Raw genomic sequence first — 20,800 nt, 5'->3', positions numbered from 1 at the left:
TCAGATCCACTTTTTTCTTCGAGAGAAAATTCAATCTGCGTCTTCCCTACTCTGGCATCTAATCTCCAAATCAGGTCGTTTTTCTTTATGCACATAGAAGTATAATACAAACTTTTTTAAAGGCAGCATTATGTAGTAGAAAGTGTCATAGATTTGGTGTTAGGAGAGACTTGAATTTAGATTTTCCTAAGGTCCTTAAATATTTTGTGGTCATAGGCAAGTAGGTCCCAATCTTGCTTTCCTTATTTTAAGGGAATTTCATAGTACATTCTAATAAAATTGTGATGTTGAATGACTAATCTGTATCTGTCCTCTTCTTGTTATTGTTCTTCCATTTGCCTGATTCTTCATGACTCCGTTTTTGTTTACTTGTCAAAGATACTAGAATGTTTTTCCTTTTCTTCTCCAGCTCTCACAGATAAGAAGCCAAGTCAAATAGGAGAAGGGGATTTGTCTGGTATCATATAACTAGGAAGTGACAGACTCATGAAGATGACTTTGCTTGATTCTAAGTCCAGTACTCGTTCTACTAAGCCATTTAGATGCTCCCCTCTCACATCAAATTTCAGAGCAGCTACTGATGGGATTTTTATGAGATAAGGAAAGATCAGCTACAAAATTTTTGAAAAACTTATTATTTCGAGACCAAAGCTGTTTCTCAGATATAGCTTTGAAGTTACTGGCATTGCTTATTCAAGAATTCACAACAAAAATCAGTGCCCATTTTTATTACAAAAAACAAACTAGAGAGCACATGAATAAAGGGAGTTTCCCTTAAAATGATAAGCTGCTTCTATCTAAAATCACCAACAAGCATTATATTTAATAGGGATAAAATTAGCAGTATTACTAATATGTTTGGTCTGAAATAAGGATGTTCAGTATCACCATTATTATTCATTATTATATTAGAAATATTAGCTTTAGCAAGAAGAAAAGAAAAAAATTGAAAGAATTAGATTAGGCAATGAGGAAATAAAACTTACTCTTCAAGATTGGTGACAGCCCTGATACCAATCAGGATTAAGTGACTTGTCCAAGGTCACATAACTAATACATTTCTGAGGCTAGATTTGAACTCAGGTCCTCCTGACATCAGGGTTGGAGCTATACTCTCTGTACCATCTATGTTAAATGTGATTTTACAAGTAAAAGTTATATTAGATTATTTGCTGACATGGGATGGGGTGAGAAGAGAGTCTGATAGAAAATTATGGAACACAAAAACTTATAAAAGAAGAAATGTTGAAAACTATCTTTGCATTTATTTGGAAAATAAATACAAATATAAAGACATATTAAAAAAAGCCTATAACAAGAGTTGATCTGACAAATGCTTAAACTAAGCTCTCTAGAAAAAAAAATTTATATGTGACAAAATGTGAAATTTCACCTAAATATTTTTTCTCCATCATATTCTGAAATTTATATCATCAACAAAACAATTTAAATCCATATTTGTATCATTTATTCATTTTTACTGTCCAGATGCACATGCTCAAAATACAATTATGCCTTTGCACATAATACCACTTGGAGCTGGCCTCAGAACACCATTGCAGTAAGGCTACTTTTAGGAAGTAATATAATCTAAAAGGCAGTGCCAAGGTCCTGGAAAGAGCTTTGATCTTGTAAGAAAAACCATATTTGTTTTAAAATATTAGTTTACTATCCTGATGTCAACATCAATATTAATTCCTTTCTCATTGATAGATTCTTTTGTTACTTTATATACTCTGTCTGAATAGAGCTTCCTATGAGATTTTTTCACTTTGAATTTTTCTGTGGGATAAAATAAAGACTGGCCATGATTTAGTAACCTGACCTAGCTTGCCTATATAGGGAAATATTTAGGAACATGACATATTATCAGCATATAAGGTGATTTTTAGAAATAACACTATTCAGGGATAATAAGCTAACTAGAAATAGAGACAGAAAAGGCAGATAGGAAGAGAAAAAGATAGAGACAGAGAATGTGACACACACATACATGCACACAAAGACAGAGAGACAGACTAGGTGAGATAGAGACAGAGAGACAAAGAGAGACAGAGAAGAGACAGAGACAGAGAGAGACAAAGCAAGACAGAGAGACAGGGAGAGAGAGAATGACATAGAGAAGTCATTTTTTCAGTCCTTATCCAGAATTAAACATGGTCCATGTAAGCCCAGAAGTCTTGATGGGGAACTGGGGACTTTGGAATGGGTTATACTTGAACTTTACATTTAAAGTCAATAATACACATTGAAGTAAAAATGCAAATGACATATATGACCCCACAGAAATCATTTTTCCCAAATGATTGAGGTGATGGTACTGATATCTTCTAACCTTTTCAGAGTTTTTGCTGTTGTCCAATCATTCAGTTGTGTCCAACTCTTTGAGACCCCATGGATATTGCATGCAAAACCATGAGGGTTTCATGGCAAGGATGCAGAATTTTTATCATTTCCTTCTCCAGTGTGGCCCAATTTTACAGATGAAAAAACTAAGGCATATGGAGGCTAAGTGAATTACTCAGTGTTACAAAAATAATGAATGTCAGAGGCTGTATTTGGACATGGATCTTCCTGACTCCAAGCCCTGTCCTCTATCCACTGACTTACCTAGCTTCTCCCTTTCTGAGTATACCTTAGTATTTTCTTCACTCCTCATTGTTTCATTTTAGGAAGGACATTGATACCTAGTTCATGACCAGAGGAGATGTGCTGAAAAAAATCCATAAAAGGAACAATTAAACAAATGAGTATATTTATTATATTGAATGAAAATTTCAGAGTGGAAAGGTAAACTATTTTATGATGTGTCTTGTGGAAGAGTGATTAGAAACATTCTACTGGGCCAGTGAAGGTAGAAGAAAGAAGTGGTTGTAATATTCAAGGGTACATTTTGACTTAAAGCAAAGAAAAGTTTTCTTAATAATTGGATCAATTCGAAATTGGCAGTGTATCTTGAACAATTCTTCACTGAAGTTCTTCGAGTGAGTTATCCAGTTATTTGGTGTGTTATTGAAGAAGGGATTAGATTTGATGACCTCTGAGAGCCTTCTGTCTCAAAGATTTTAATGATTTCTTTCATTTATATCTGTCAAGATTCCCAAACTTATTATTCAGGACAAGTCACTTAATGTGATTGCTTCCAAAGTTCTGGATCTATGTTACCTGGAATATTCAAATAATATTACTACTTTGAGATCTCTGTTTTCCTTTTAGGTTACATAAAAATATACCTTCTGTTTTGTCTGTCCACATCCTTACAGGTCATATAAATTTGTATTATAAACCATTAAAACATATAACACTAATGTTAGCAAACCTTCTTAAATATAAATTATCTGAAAATGTGATAAGACTGATGCCTTTGTATTTATACAAATCATTGTTGATTTGATTCAGTTCAATTCAATGTTTAGTTGGCATCTAATAAAATGAGGCAGAGCAAGAATTCCAAACCTGTATCTTCTATCTGAAGCCCATTAATCTTTACCCTGTGCCACACTACATCTTTCATGTCCAATGGTGCACTGATCCTCAAAACTTTCCTACAAGGTAAACAGAGCCAGAATTTTTTTCTTATTGTACAGGGGTTGGACTATAACTTTTAAAAGTTCAATGCCTTTCCTGATGCATCACAACAAGGAAATGCCACAATTAGATCTCAGACCTTGACTATCTTATCCAGGGCTCTTTCTATACACTTTACCAATGAGGTACATGAACACAAAAACACAGTCAAGAAAATGGTCTCCAGGAGGACAGGAGTTTGACTGTATAGCAACCAATTATCTCTAATGGAAAATAATCTCTTAAGAGATGTTGGGCTGTGTATAAGAACCCAACTAATTTTAGAATTTCAACTATTAACTTCCACATATTCCACTACTAGGGTTCTTTGACATGGGAACAGCCTAGAAATTCCAATGCCTAGAGTCATTCACTCATTCATTTGCAGGAAGGAAGGTGATTATTTTTCCCTCCATCCTTGCAACAGCAATGACCAGAGAATTAAGCAATGACTAGTTCTAATTTAAGCACTTTGGAATATCTAATAGTAGGGACTAGGGAAGAGTTCTTGAAAAGCACTGAGTACAAAGTAAGGTCGGGACTTCAAATACAAGTGAATGATCTTGGTCAGCTCTTCCCTTGGCAGTCCCATCCAGCTATGTCCACATGCCAGACAGGTTCTGGGAAATGGTCTATAAGACAAAGGCGCTTATATAGAGAGCAGCATTGCAAGGGGTGGGGGGAGAAGTAATTAACCTGGAATCAGGAAGACCTGGATAAAAACCTTACCCTAGCAAGTTGGTGTATGTGATTTGAATGGCATACTATTGTATGAAATGAGGAGCTTAAAATGGAAAAATATGAAAAGATATACACATTTCTGAAAAATAAAATGAGCAGAATTAGGACACTGTATACAGTGAAAGCAATATTGTTTTCAAAATGACTTTGAGTGAATAACTTACTTGGATGATTATAAATAACCAGATTAATTTTAAAGGACATGAATATAATACATATCCAGAAAAATAACTCATAAATAGAAATATACATAGAATAATTTTTCATGTATGTGTATATTTATATATTTGTGTATATATATATATATATATATATATATATATATATATATATATGTATGTTTTTCTAGTTGTGTGTGTATTTGTGTTTTGTGTGTGTCTAATGTATATTCTACCCCCTCTGGTAGTGGGAGGAGAAGAAAACACAAAAAAGAAATTTATCAGATAACTTTGCTGTATATTTGAAAGGGAAACGATTTACAGTTTCATATGAAATCATCTTTTTTATTATACTCTGCTATAGAAACACCGTTTTATTCCATAAATTAAAATGTTTAAAAAAGCTAAATGAATCTAGCTTCTGACATGACATTCAATTTATTCTTTTTTATCAACTTTTGTTTAATAACTCAGGAAACTATGAGGAGTGTTTAAAAATCTTTGAAAACAATTTAAGAAGAATAGCAATTGATTCTTTATATAGCTGGAATTTACATGATTATTTGCTTTTCTCCTATTTTGAATGTGTGCTTCTAGAGGGCAAGGACCTTGTTTTTTCCTTTTTGAATCTCTCACACATAGTACCATGCCTGTCATTACATGAATGGAGAAATAAATGGTTCTTGACTAATATCTTTAACTCTCAAAATTATTATCTATTTCTCCATGGATAAGATGTCTCATTTCTCTGATTTCCAGTTTCCTTCTCTTAGAAAATGTGTATAATAATATAGATTTTTCTCATGGGTTTCTTCTCAAGATAATGTATATAATACACCTGAAGTGCTCTGCAAACATGGAAGTGTTCTATAAACACCAGTTTGTCTCCAGTTATAGTTATTCCACCTCATTGTCCTGAAGTCACTGAAGAGGAAATCAGAGGGGCAGAAGATTGGGCTTTCCTAATGAGGGGTTTCCTACTACATCCACAAAGAGGTATTTAGGTAATACTGATCATCGATAAATTCTTAGTGGTAGGACCATCCCTTCATAATAAAAAGTATCTGAGAAAAGGACCCTGTTCTGAATCTAAATAATTCATAAACTACTTTAAGATTGGCAAATATATATTTTTCCTTTGAATTCACTAACTGGGTGAAATAATTGCTATTATTAAAATTAAAATAAGTAAACTGAGACTGAGAAAGACAAGTAACTTGACCAGGGACGAATAGTAATTAAGTCCTTAGACTGAAATTTTAAATGTAGATTGATTTTCCTAACTCCACGATCATGCCCTCTTCAAAATGCCATACTACATTTATGTGCAAATCATCGAATATGACCTCTGTTTTCTTATGTACATGTGCTTCTGCTTCTCAGATCATTTTTTGAAAAAAATAATTATGTATGAATTCAATAGTTTTACTAGTCAAGGTAACTCCCATGTATATAGTACTTTATGGCTGTCAAACACACTTTCCTCACAGTGGCCCTGTAACTTTGACCTTTTGAATGGTATTATTCTCATTTTCCAAATGAGAAGACAGAGGTCCTGAGAGATTAGTTTACTTCTCTGACATCACATGCAAATTAATGGCCAATGAAATCATGATTAGAACCCATTGGTTTCTACTTAAGTATTTCTACCCAAAAACTTCTCACACATTCCTCTCATAGACTTTCATATTTTTTTTTTTTGTAGAAAATAAATCATCTAATCTTCCTTGATGACTTAGAAAGACTTTAGCCATGGGGACTTGAGACTATCTAATCTTGAGTAAGAGGAATGTCTTTGTCCATCCATAATTGCTTCAAGAGTACCATTTACTACACACAAAGGGCAACAAAAATGTGCATATCCTTTGATCCAGGAATACCACTACTGGGTCTATACCCTGAAGAGATGATGAAAAAGGGTAAAAACATCACTAGTACAAAAATATTCACAGCAGCCCTGTTTGTGGTGGCAAAGAATTGGAAATCAAGTAAATGTCCTTCAATTGGGGAATGGTTTAACAAACTGTGATATATGTATATCATAGAACACTATTGTTCTATTAGAAACCAGTAGAGATGGGAATTCAGGGAAGCCTAGAGGGATTTGTATGAACTGATGCTGAGTGAGATGAGCAGAACCAGAAAAACACTGTACACACCCTAACAGCAACATGGGGGCAATGATCAATCTTGATGGACTCACTCATTCCATCACATAATCAGGCACAATTTTGGGCTGTCTGCAATGGAGAATACCATCTGTATGCAGAGAAAGAACTGTGGAATTTGAACAAAGACCAAGGACTATTACCATAAATTTAAGAAAAAAAAAAACTAATATCTTATTGTCTGATCTTGCTTTCTCTTATACTTTATGTTTCTTCCTTAAGGATATGATTTCCCTCTCATCACACTCAATTTGGATCAATGTATACCATAGAAACAACGTAAAGACTGACAAACTGCTTTCTGTGTGGGATGGGGGAGGGAAGTAAGATTAGGGGAAAAATTGTAAAACTCAAAATAAATAAATAAAATCTTTAATAGAAAAAAAAGAGTACCACTTACTCTAGATGGTTCAAAAAACCCAGACACATGAGAAATATGACCTTAAATCTTGATTCTAAGTAGTTAGTGTTCTGTTTACAATCGATTTGCTAATATTAAAGGAAAAGTTCTTATCAAATGCAGAATTAAATATTAAAATGAATTTTTCTTCTCCTCTTGCAAAAGGTTCTGCAATAAAAGTTTTAAGCATTTATTTTAGTCTTACTTATGTATTTCACATTAAACATGCTTAAAAAGTTATTTAAATAAAATTTTAGGAAGACTAATAAATATATTTAATACAAATAGTCTTATCACCTCACAGACTCATAAATCCAGAGTTGGAAGGCATGTAAGTGGTAATTTACTTTACAAATGAGATAACTCAGTTTCATTAGAACATAGATTCAACAGAACTTAAAGGTTATTGCCCAAGGTGACAACAAGCATTAGTAAAAGTGTTGGAAATTAAAGTAATAGTAGCAGCAGCTTTCTCATAAAAGACTTCAAATTTTGCAAAGCACTCATTTGTAAAGATCCCATTCTACACAGTGGGCTATTAAGCAGATATATGGGTAATGTAAACATGTCAAAGATGAGAACATTGCCCCAGAGTGAGGGTGGGGCTTGTTCATGGGCATACAATCAGAAGGTAACATTGCAAAGATTCATATAATCCCACAAAATGAGAAGGAAATTTTTGCAACATTTCAACATTTTTTGTTACTTTTTTAGACTATATATTCTTTTCAGTAGCGTAGATCATTGGGGTCAAGATCAAATGAAAATTGACACCCTTAGCTAGCTGTATTTTTATGTTTTATTGAATCTTTATTTCTTTGAGTATTTTCCAATTGCATTTTGATCTGATAAACCTATCTGCCACTGTGCTGTATGTTGGACATAATAGTGTAGATAACAAACTTACAGTAACTGATTAACCTCTTAGGATTTTGCCCAGACTTTCCAATAAGATCTTCTACAGAGATTTGATAATATTATCCAAAGGTCATAGACCTACAGAAGAGTTGGACAGCAGAAGCAGCACAGTGGATTTGTACACTGGACTTGGAGTCAGAAAAATGAGTTGAATTTCAATTTCAGACACTTATAGCTGTGTGATAATGGGTAAGCCAATAAATTTTTTTTAATCTCAGTTTCCTCGTTGTTGAAATGGGGATGATCAAAGTATTTATATCAGAGCATAGTTGTAAGGATTAAATACTATCTGAAAAGTGCTTCACATCCTTTAGAACAATATTTTGTCCTTGCTAGTCATTAGAATTAAAACCAATCTTCCAAATTTTTCTTTTGCATGGTAACTCAGTAATGACTAAACCAGCCCTTTTGCAAAACTCTCAAGTTTAGATCATCTTTTTTTTTCCTTAGAAAGGAAATCCAATCTGCACCTTTCTTACTATGAAATTCATCTCCTAAATCAGGTTATTTTCTTATGCATTAATAATTTATAATACAATATTTTTCTTTTTCTTTTTTTTCTTTGTAGGGCAGTGGAGTTAAGTGATTAGCCCAAAGTCATACAGTCAGGTAATTATTAAATATCTGAGGTCAAATTTGAACTCAGGTCCTCCTGACTCCAGGGCCGCACTCAATCCACTGTACCAACAGTTGCCACCAAACTTTTTCAAAAGTGAGCATTTGTAGTAGAAAGTAGGGGGCATCTAAGTGGTGCAGTGGATAGAGCACCGGCCCTAGAGTCAGGAGTACCTGAGTTCAAATCTGGCCTCAGACACTTAATAATTACTTAGCTGTGTGGCCTTGGGCAAGCCACTTAACCCCATTGCCTTGCAAAAAAAAAAAGAAAGTATCATAGACTTGGGATTGGGAGAGACCTGAATTTACATTTTTCATAAAAATTTTCACAATGTGTAACCATAAGCAAGTCCCATTCTCAGTTTCCTTATGTTTATTGATAATAGTTTTCCCTATTTTATATGATTAAAATACTTGACCGAAGTCACACAGCTACCAAGAAACAGAGGTTCTATTTGGACTCATGAAGATGACTCCTTTTGATTCACAATAATTTCAGTGAAGGGCAAGATTTATGATTTTTATTATAGTGCCAAACTCTGCTTAGCAGTCAGAAAACAAATACAAAAGTAACTTCAAAGAGTTTATGATTCATTTAGTTGCTCAGTTATGTTGACAAAAGAGATCTGGAATTAAAATCAAGAAGATCAGAGTTTGAATATTGTCATAAGCGTTAACTAGTTGTATGACCTTGTCCAAGTCATTGGAATTTAAGGTATTCTTCTCATTAACTTTTTGTACCTCTTTTTTTATGAATTCACAGTTTCATTTTAAAAGTTATTTTTTAATTTTTTATACCAAGCTGTTGACTTGGTTTTTTTTGTTTGTTTGTTTGTTTGCAAGGCAATGGGGTTAAGTATCTTGCCCAAGATCACACAGCTAGGTAATTATTAATTATCTGAGGCCAGATTTGAACCTAAGTACTCCTGACTCCAGGTCCTGTGCTCTATTCACTGCACCACCTAGCTGTTCCTGTTGACTTGTTTTTTATGATTTTCTTGTATTACTTCCTTTTCTCTTCCAATTGTTCTCTACCTCTCTAATTTGATTTTCAAAATTATTTTTAAGCTTTTCCATGTCCTGAGACTAAACCGTATTTTTCTTGGAGGCTTTGGATTTGACTTTATGCTTTGATCTACCTTGTCACCATCAAAACTTTCTATGGTCTCTATTTTTTTCTGTTATTTGATTATTTTTCCAGCCTATACCTTTGTTTTAATCACTTTGTCAAAGTAGGATTCTGCTTCCTGGGTGGAGGATGCCCTGTCCCAAACTTCAGGGGTTTGGGGTAGCTGTTTTCAGAAATATTTCTGGGGACAGAAAAGTTTTCAATTCTTTCCAAGTTGCATGATCTAAGATTTCCAAGAGGTGTTTACTACTCTCCTGATCTATGCTCTGTTCTATCAACAATCAAAAGCATTCTTTTCTCTCATGGAACTGTGAGATGGGTCCTGGCACTCTGAGGTCTGTAGTTCTGATGTGCTAGTGCAGATAAGAAATTTACAAACCCGGATTAACCTCTTTGGGTTTTAATCAAAGTATCTATATAAGAGCATTGTTGTAAGGACCAAATACTATCTGAAAAGTGCTTCACATCCTTTACAATCCCATTTAGTCCTTGCTAGTTATTAACATTAAACCAAATCTTCCTTCCCCTGGTACTGCTGCTATGGCTGTTTGACCAAAACATACAGAGCAGCAGAGTTCTGACTCAGTGATAGCAAAAAAGTCCAATAATCTATTTTTATATTTTAAAGAAAATGTATTTATTTACATTATTATATAAAATATTTTATTTGTTTTCCAATTACATATATGGTAGTTTTTACCAATAAGTTTTGCAAGATTTTGAGTTTTACAATTTTTTCTCCCTCCCTTCCTTCCCCCCTTCCCCAACAGAAGGCAATCTGATATAATCTTTACATTTCCATCCATGTTATGCATTCAACATTGAATGTAGGGAGAGAAGAAACAGATCCAAAAGAACAGAAAAAAAATCAGGAATGGCAAAATTACATAATACTTAAGACAACTCTTAAAAATTGATGGTAATAAGTTTTGGTCTTTGTTTAAACTCCAAAGTTCCTTCTCTGTGTATGAATGACATTCTTTATCATGGATCCCCTAAAACTGCCTCTAATTGTTGCACTAATGGAGTGAGCAAATCCATCATGCATTAATAAAATCAACCCAGCCAAGAAAGAAAAACAGAAAGGCAACGAAACAATTTTGACAGTTAGTGGTTTTGATAAAAGTCTCATTTCTAGAATATATAGAGAATTGAATTAGATGTATAAGGTTACAAGTCCTTCATTAACTGATAGTCAAATGATATAAACAGGCTGTTTTGAAACAGAGAAATCAAATCTCTATATAATCATGTGAAAAAAAATACTCCAAATAATTATTGATTAGAGAAATGCTAATTCAAACAATTATGAGGTAACACATACCACTATCAGATCAGTTAAAATGACTAAAAATGAAAATGATCAATGTTAGTGTAGATATGGGAAGATTGAGACATTAATGCATTGTTGGTAGAGATTGAACTATCCTAACTACTCTGAAGAGCAATCTGGAACTATGTTCAAAGAGCATACCCTTTGACCTAGCACCAATGCAAGGCTTATATCCAAAAGATATCATTGAAATGGGAAATGCTCCATACATTCTAAAATTCAGCAGATTTTTTTGTAGTGGCAAAGAATTGGAAAGTGAGAGGATGCCCATCAATTGGGGAATGCCTGAACAAGTTATGGTAAATGAATATGATGGAATACTTTTGTTCTGTAAGAAACCATAAATGGTCAGACTCTTGGGAAACATAAAAAAAATGAAATGAACTGATGTTGAATGAAGGGAACAGAACTGAAAGAGAACCTTGTGATTTGATCAGCTTTGACAGATACAGCTTCTTTGAACATTTCAAAATGTAGGATAACCCTGGAAGACCCATTCACCTCTCTTTTCTTCACCTGAGTCTTGAACTTGAAGCCCAAACTTTCTGTTCAGCTCTGATCATTTAACCTGAAAAGTTTGAAGGTCACTGAATATCCATCTTTTATCTTGAAAGAATATGTTCAATTGTTCTGGGTAGTTAATTCTTGCTTGTAATCCAAGGTCTTTTACTTTCCAGAACATCATATTCCAAGCCCTACGAGTGCTTAATGTAGACACTGCTAAATTCTCTGTAATCCTGACTGTGGCTCCATGATATTTGAGAATTTCTTGAAAAATGAAGTCTAGGCTCTTTTCCTGTTACTGCATTCATTTTAATCTTGGTTGCATGAATTTGATTTTTGCAAAAACTTTTTTTATTTTAATGTAATCAAAATTATTCATTTTGCATTTTATATTATTCTCTCTATTGTTGTTTATAATCTTTTTCTATTTCTATAGATCTGACAGATAAATTATTCCTTGTTTTTCTAACTGGTTAATGATATCACCTTTTATGCCTGAATTCATACCCATTTGGACCATATCTTGTTATGGAGTATGAGATATTAATCTATGGCAAATTTATGGCAAATAGTTTTCAAGTTTTCCAAGCAGTTTTTGGTTAAAGAGACAATTTACCAAAAAGTAGATTACTATAGTCATTTGGTACAGTTTCTTTACTACCCAATTTATTCCACTGCTGCGGCACTCTATTCCTTAACCAGTACTAAACAATTTTGATGAGTTCTGCTTAGTAATATAATATTAGCTCTAGTACAATTAGGTCACCTTCCTTTGCGCTTTTTCCATTAACTCCTTTCATAGTCTTGATTTTTTTCTCCTCCCTATGAATTCTGTTTCTATTTTTCCTTACCCAAAAATAATTATTGGTAATTTGATTGGTATAACATTGAATACGTATTTAAGTAGAGTTGTCATTTTTATTATATTATCTCAACCTATGATTGACATTTGTCCAATTATTTAGATTTGATTTTTTTTGAGTGAAAAATGTTAAGTAATTATTTTCATATAGTTTCTGAGTTCATCTTGTCAGGTAGGCAACCAATTAATGACTAAAGGAAGACTATCAGTTATTTTAAATGAAATTATTTTATCCTTTGCTACTGTACTTTGTTGGTAATGTGAAGAAATATTGAGGGTTTATGAGGATTTATTTTATATTCTTCAACTTTGATAAACTATATAACTTTATTCAATTAGTTTTTTAGTTTCTTTTCTGAGATTCTCTAATATACCGTCACATCATCTGCAGATTGAGAGTTTTGTTTTTTTCATTGCCAGTTTAATTCCTTCAATTTCTTTTTCTTCTCATTATTAAAGTTAACATTTATAAAACTATATAGAATAGTAGTGAAGATAATGGCCATCTTTGTTTGTCCCCTGAAATTACTGGGGCATTCCTTACTGGATTACCCTTATTACAGATAATTCTTGTTATAGTTTACATAGGTACTGTTCACATTTTAAGGAAAATTCCATCTATTCTTTTGCTTTTGAGTGTTTTCAATATGAACAGTTGCTGTATTTAGTCAAAAACTTTTTCAACATTTATCAAGATAATCATGATTTACATTAATTTTGTCATTGATGCATTGCTGATAGTTTTCTTAATATTGAATCAATCCTGCATTCTTGCTATATATCTTACTTGATCTTCATATATTAACTTAATGGTAACTTGCTGTAATCACTTTCTTAACATTTTATTGATTTTTTAAAAATTAATTAAAATATTAATTAGAAAAGTTGGTCCATAATTTTCTTTCTCTATTTTGACTCTTCCTGTTTAAGTTTCCACACCATAATGATGTCATAGAAGGAATTTGATAAAATTCCTTCTTTACCTATTTTTCAAATAGTTTATAAAGAATTGTAGAATTAGAATAAATTGGTATTTAGATGTTTGGTACAACTCATTTGGCCCTTAATTTTTTTTTCTTATGAAATCCATTTATGGCTTGTTCAATTTCTTTTTCTAAAATGGAGATATTCTTTAATTTAACTTCTGTTAATTTGGGCAATTTATCTTTTTGTCAACATGCATCAATTTCTCTTAGATTATTAGATTTGTTGACATTTATTTGGGTAAACCAGTTCTGAGTTATTACTTTAATCTCCTGCTCATTATTGGTATATTCATCAATACTGGTACCTTGGTAATTTGGTTTTGTTCTTTTTTATTCTTTTCAATCAAATTAACTAAAGAAATATCTACTCTGTTGTTTTTTTAAATAAAACCAACTCAGTTTTATTAAATAGTACTCTTACTTTAAATTTTATAAATCACTCCATTGATTTTCAACATTTTGAATTTGATATTAAATTGAGAATTTTTTTAGAAATGTATTTATTTTAATTCATTTGCGCATGCATATTTCAAGTTGCCAAGTTTCCTTACACCCACCCTGCCCAACCCCCTCCCATCAGCAGGTAACAATCAAGTTAGCATTGTACATATATATTTTGATAAATATGTTTACAGATTAGTATTAATTGTTTTCAGTATGAGGTTGAATGGAAAGATGCATAAGAGTTAATTTTTAAAAAGTGTTCTTCAGATTCTGGAGGGTTTTTTTGGTATGTATATGTGTATGTTTTGTTTTGTTTTGTTTTTCTTCCTTTGAATGTTGATAATAACATAATCCATAGCCAGTCTAATTCACCTTCACTTCTTTATCCTTTTAATTAGATCTATTTTTGTTCTGCTTTGTCCCAGCTAAGGATTACTTTTTTAACTTCAGCTGAAACATAATACATTCTGCTCCAGTGGTTTAACTTTATTGTGTGTATATATTACCCCTGTAAATATGTTTGTTGTAATAACATATTGTAGTATTCTTATTAATTTAGCTGAATTATTTATTTATTTGGGTTTTCTTTTTGCTTATTTATTTATTTATTTATTTATTCAGCTATTTGCTCATGTATATTTTTTGAGTCACTAAATTTCCTTCCATCCTCCCTTCCTGCCTCCTTCCCCTTAGCTGAGAACAGTCAGGTTAGCATTGTGCATATATATATATATATATATTTTTTTTGATAAACATATTTGTGCATTAGTCGTTTTCATTATGAGGAATTAAGAATAATGGAAAGAGATGCATAAGATATACATTTATAAAGTCCTCAGCAGATTCTGAAGGGTTTCTGTTTTGTTTTGCTTTCCTTCCTGTGGTTGGGGATAACATTGTCCATAGCTGGTCGAACGCAGTTGTCCCTGCTCTCTGACCTGCTGAGAACTGCTTCCATCAAGGCTGATCATCTCACGATGTTGTTGTGGATGTTTACTTTGTTATTTTGTTTCTCCTCCCTTCACTAAACATCAGATTCCGTAAGTCATTCATGTTTCTCTAGAGTCTCACCAGTTGATTTCTTATAGAAAAAATAGTGTTCCATAGTATTCATGTACTATAACTTGTTTAGCCATTCCTCAGTTGATGGGTATCCCCTCAATTTCTAATTCTTTGCCACTAGAGAAAGAGTTGCTAGGAATATTTTGGAACATGTAGGACTTTTCCCAATTTTTATGATTTCTTCTGGTTATAGACCTAGTATTGGAATTCTGGGGTCAAAGGAAATGAACCATTTAATTGCTCTTTGGGCATAGTTCCATGTTAATCTCTGGAATGGTTGGATCTCTTCACCACTCTACCAGGAATGGATTGAAGTCCTAATCCTCCCACAACTTCTCCAACATTGATCATTTTCCCTTTTTTCTCATCTTGGCCATTCTGATAGTTTTGAGATAAAACAGCCTCATTGTTCTTTTTAATTTGCATTGCTCTAATCAATAATGATTTGGAGCACTTTTTCATATCATTATATATAGCTCTAATTTCTTCATTTGAAAACTTCTGTTCCTATCCTTGTAACCTTATAAATTTGATGCAATTCTCTCTATATTTTAAAAATGAGACCTTTATCAGAACTGGTTATGAAGATTGTTTCCCAGGTTTCTGCTTTCCTTCTAACTTTGGCAGCAATGAATGCAAAACTTTTGCAGTTTATGATATATTCTCTTGTTTGGTCATAAATTTAATCCCCTTTCTCCAGATCTGATAGATAATGTCTTGGTCTATTAATTTCTCTATGGTATCTCCCTTTATGTCTAAATCTTGTACCCATTTTGGTCTTATTGTGGTACAGGATATGAGATGTGGGTCTATGCCTAGTTTTTTCCATATTATTTTCCAGTTTTCCCAACAAGTTTTGTCAAAGTATTCTCATTTTTTTTAAGCCACCTTGCTATCAACTTCTGTTTTTGGGGGAGAGTTCCTCCCATTCACATTTTCAGAGCAAGCCATACTACATTCATTATTTTAAAAATTCTTTATTTTGTCTTTCTTATTTTTCCTTAGTTGTAATTCCTCTTTCTTTTTAGGTTTTTGCAAGGCAAATGGGGTTAAGTGGCTTGCCCAAGGCCACACAGCTAGGGAATTATTAAGTGTCTGAAGCCAGATTTGAGCTCAGGTACTCCTGACTCCAGGGCCTGTGCTCTATCCACTGTGTCACCTAGCCACCGCTTAATTCCTCTTTCATAATATAATGAATAAGTAAATTTGTTAAACAATATTATACATACATAACTTTTTCAACATTATTTCCCTCCATGGAGGGCGGGATAGAATGGAGGGTGATAGAAAAATATGGAACTCAAAAACTTACAAATGGATGAATATTGAAAACTACCTCTGCATGTAATTGAGAAATTTAAAAAAAAAGTTGGAGAGTGTGTAGCGTCAATGCATTGAAAGAAATTTCAAAAACCTAATGCATAGTTGTAACTCATTTATTTCCACTTTGAAATCTATGATTACAGTGAACTTGAAGTCCAATTGTAATGCATTTCAAAGTCCCCCCCACCCTCCCCACCAAGAGTGCTAGGTTTGCATGCACCAGGTTTGATTCTGCATAATGACCTACATTAATTATTTCTCTTTATCTCTCTCCCTTTCCCTCTCTGTCTCCTTCTATCTGTCTCTTTGTCTCTGTCTTTGTCTCTGTTTTTCCTTTTTGTTAGCTTATTGCCTTTGAATAGTGTTTTTCCTGAATAATCAAATTATATGTGGATGTCATAGACCATCAAAGTCAGGATGTGTCCCCAGCTCTAAAAAAAGGAATTCAGTTTACTAAATCCTAGGCATTATTTACTTCATCCCACAGAAAAATCTAAAGGGATTTAAAAAAAGGAAGCTTACAGGGACCCCTATTCATACATAGAAACTTAAAAATCATGGCAAAATAATCAATTAGCTAGAATGAAATTGATCAGTATATTACACTGATAATTCAGAAATTTTTCCAATAAGATCAAAGTTCTTTTCAGTCAATGGGATCATCACTTAGATTATATTTCTTGCTAAAAGATAGCCATACTGAAATGATGTTCTGGAGTCAGCTCCAAGAGGCTCACAAAAGCATAATTAGATTTTGAGTATATTCACATGGATTGTAGAAGTTAATACTAAAAATGAGAACTTCAATTGTTTCGTTTATGATATAGTTTTCAGAAGATGGTACAGAAGGAAATAACAGACTAATTGTCACATAAGTTTTTTTTCTGGTGAGTTGGTTTTTAAGCATTTATCAGATCAACACTTGTTCTAGGTTTTTGAATAAGCAATATCACTTACATCAAAACTACATCTTTCAAGTAAATCAGTGACTCTTGTCTAGAAGCAATGAATTGTTCAAAAATTATGTAAAACTAATTCCATTTCTTACAACATTGCTGCAATATCCATATTACAAATAAATTTGTGTTTGCAAGGTATCTAAGTGACTCATTTGAAGGAACTCTGGGCTTAGAATAAAGAAAAATCATCCTCATGAGTTACAACAGAGTCTATATCCCTTACAAGCTTCTGGGAAAATCTGTCATATTCTTTACATTAGGTCTATATATAAAAACATATATATATATATTTATTATTATATACATGCCCTATATACCCTAATACCCTATATATTACACACACACACACACACACACACACACACACACACACACACACACAATAAGGCCTTCATAAAAATGAGCAAACTGTGATTTCGACTTGCCTATGGCTATGCAATGTGATAGTGTCTAAGACTGCATAAATTCAAATGTCTCACTCCAAATCTATGACTCTTTCTACTACATAATGTTACTTTTGAAAAAGTTTGGATTATGCTTCTGTGTCTGTAATAAAAATAAGATAATTTGGAGACTGGATCTTAGGGTAAGGAATGGGAAGATTGAATTACCTCTCTAAGAAAATAGATGATCCAATTGAAGTTGATGTCCCTTTATAGCTTTCCTGAAAGCATTCTTGACATCATTGTTCCTCAGACTGTAGATAAAAGTATTCAACATAGGGATGACAATGGTATAGAATACAGACACCATTTTGTCTGAGTCAATTGAATGGCTTGAGCTGGGTTGGAAGTACATGAAGATGACTGCCCCATAAAATATAGACACTGCTGTGAGATGGGAACCACAAGTGGAGAAGGCTTTCTGGTGACCTTCAGCAGAACGGATCTTCAGGATGGTGATGAAGATTAACAAATAAGAAGTAAAAATGACAAGGAATGGGACAAAGCTAGTGAAGGAGCCTATGATAAATATCACTAATTCAGTAGTGTGAATATTAGTGCAAGAGAGAAGTAGCAGAGGGGGAATATCACAGAAAAAGTGATGGACTCTGTGGGATCCACAGAAGGAAAGGCTAAATAGGTTTCCTGTGACTATAGAGGAGGCTAGAAAACCAGAGATGTGAGCACCACTGGCCATATATGCACATACAGTTTATATGGTGGTTGTGTAATGTAGAGGCTTACACACAGCTGCATGGCGATCATAGACCATGCAGGCTAAGAGGAAACTTTCAGTAGCAACAAAAGCTGCAAAGAAGAAAAAATGCACAACACATGCATTATAGGAGATGGCCTTGTCCCCTGTGAGAAGGCAAGCCATCATCTTGGGAGTAATAGTTGAGGAGAAGTCAGAATCCACCAGAGATTGGTTACTGAGGAAAAAGTACATGGGAGTGTGGAGACAAGAATTACAGGAAATGAGAGTTACAAGTCCCAAGTTCCCTAATAGGGTAACAAGATAAATGAGCATGAATATTATGAAGAGAAGAAGCTGAAGCTCTGGGGCATCTGTTAATCCAATAAGGATGAATTCATTGACTTCAGATCTGTTCTCCAAAGATTTCATTTTAGAGTGATGTCCTTCACCTGCAACAACAGTGTAATGATAAGAAAAATACAGTCTCCATGATGAATCATTCTAGGACTTAAAAAAAAATTAGAGACATATCTTACATGAGGGCTTGAAATAAATAATTAAGGCAAAAAGAATATTCAATTTCTGTAGCCCCACCCCAAAATTCATTCCTCCTTTATCTCATAAAGAATGACAGATCCTCATTTATGATTTCATCCTTTTTAAAATCCACCAAAAATGTAGAAATCTTCAATGTCAGATTTCCCACTTCAGGAAAATAGAGTCATATTCTCTCACAAAATAATCATAATAAGAAAGGGAATTACTATTGATGAGGATTGGAGAACTAGAACTTTTATAAATGTTCTTCACTCTGTAGTAGAAGCTCAAATAAAGGAAGAAAAGAAGGGGCGGGAACCAAATAGGAGAACAGTTAAAAGACAGAAGAGAAGAGGATTAAAGCAAGTTGGCCAAGAGTTTACTAGGATTCTTCTTAGTATTGAAATCATTTTGATATTAAGATGATTGCAATGAACTGAAATCACCATTTCCTGAGTGAGAAACTTTGCCAGTGGATGCACTTTATATAGTTATGGTAATCATCTATTCACAACAGCACTAGGGGATCATCTAACAATAAATTAATATTTTCTAAATTTGTTCTCTTAAGATAATCTGTTCCTTTTTTCAATTCTCCTCTTCCTCTATGGTGGAACCCTAAGGCAGCTATCAAAAAAACCATATTTTGTCCCATTTTTCATTATATGAAAGTTTTTTTTTGGTCCCAGGGAAATTGAGCATTTTGGGTTATACTTCAAGTTTGAGCCAAAATCTAATCCAAATGAAGCCTTTATTATGCTATTCATCCCAATTTCAGTATCTCCCCATCTTTTGTCTATAATATACATATGACTTTGAATATATTAAGGGAAAAATTTAGAAAATATTTTCTGAAAAAAATCGCAGAAAAGCAAAAAAGGAGAGGTAACCAAGGATGACTGTAGAACCAGATCCTATCTTATAGTTACATAGTGGGAGGATTTTCCAAGTTTTATTTGAATTAAGGAAATTCCCAGAAAGCAAAAGACTACAAATTTTTTTAAATGGCCATTTTGAAATTAAGTGACAATCTAGTAAATATATATATATGTATATAATTTGTAAGCTGATATTTGCATATTATTTTCATAGAGATTATGGACTCCTTGATGGCAGGGACTGTCTTTTATTTTTCTTTGTATTCTTAATGCTTAGTATCATGCTGGATAAATAGTAGGCACTTAATAAATGTTTATTTTTCCAGCGGTAACCCTCCATTTCTGAACTAAACAAAATGAGTCTTTTGGCATAAAATAACTGCATAATCCATTTCCACAAACCGTGTTAAGCCGTTAAAGCATGTAGTGACATGCCACAGATGTGCATCACTCAATTATTATTAGAAAATGTAGTTTCATCTCTACTACCATGAACTATTGAAAGTTTTCATAGAAGGTCTAGAACAATGAATCTTGAAAAAATATCAACAGTAAACAGAAACAGAGAATTTCAAGACAGCATGGTTGCTCAGAGGTGATCTAATTCAACTTAAATCTGATCGGGAGTTACCTCTTTCAAAGTCTGCCAAAAATCATGAATAATTGGAGATGGAGAAGAGTTGGTTAAGTAAGAAATATGAAAGAAAAAAATACATTCTTGGACGATATTGGAGTGCCCATTAAGTTATGCCTCATATAGAAGATAAATTAGCATCTAAATACATATAAATCAATCTGACAATTGAAGCACCAATAAAACTTTGAAGAATGGGATTCATAAATGGAATGTGATTCTGGAAAAAAAATTTCACCTTATTTGAATGAAATAGCTTAGAGTAGGTACTTATAATATTTTTAAACTGAAACTGAAACAAAATCATAAAGAAATCCAGGAACCAGAATGAGAAAACTTGGTAGATAATCATTTATACTGTTATCTGTCTATTGCTGATGGAAGATTTAAATTATCTAGGCATCTGCCAGAATATTCTCTCATTCTGTCTCTCTGTCTTAGT

At 33.1% G+C, this 20,800-nt stretch overlaps 1 pseudogene; it reads right to left on the bottom strand.

Annotated features, from left to right (window-relative positions):
* Positions 1–17,784: 17,784 nt before the first annotated feature.
* On the bottom strand, positions 17,785–18,738 carry LOC141519508 (olfactory receptor 5B12-like; annotated as a pseudogene).
* Between the last annotated feature and the right edge of the window lie 2,062 nt (positions 18,739–20,800).

This window comes from Macrotis lagotis, chromosome 3, assembly GCF_037893015.1.
Source record: "Macrotis lagotis isolate mMagLag1 chromosome 3, bilby.v1.9.chrom.fasta, whole genome shotgun sequence".
Taxonomy (NCBI): domain Eukaryota; kingdom Metazoa; phylum Chordata; class Mammalia; order Peramelemorphia; family Peramelidae; genus Macrotis; species Macrotis lagotis.
This window is presented reverse-complemented; position numbering and strand designations above follow the sequence as displayed.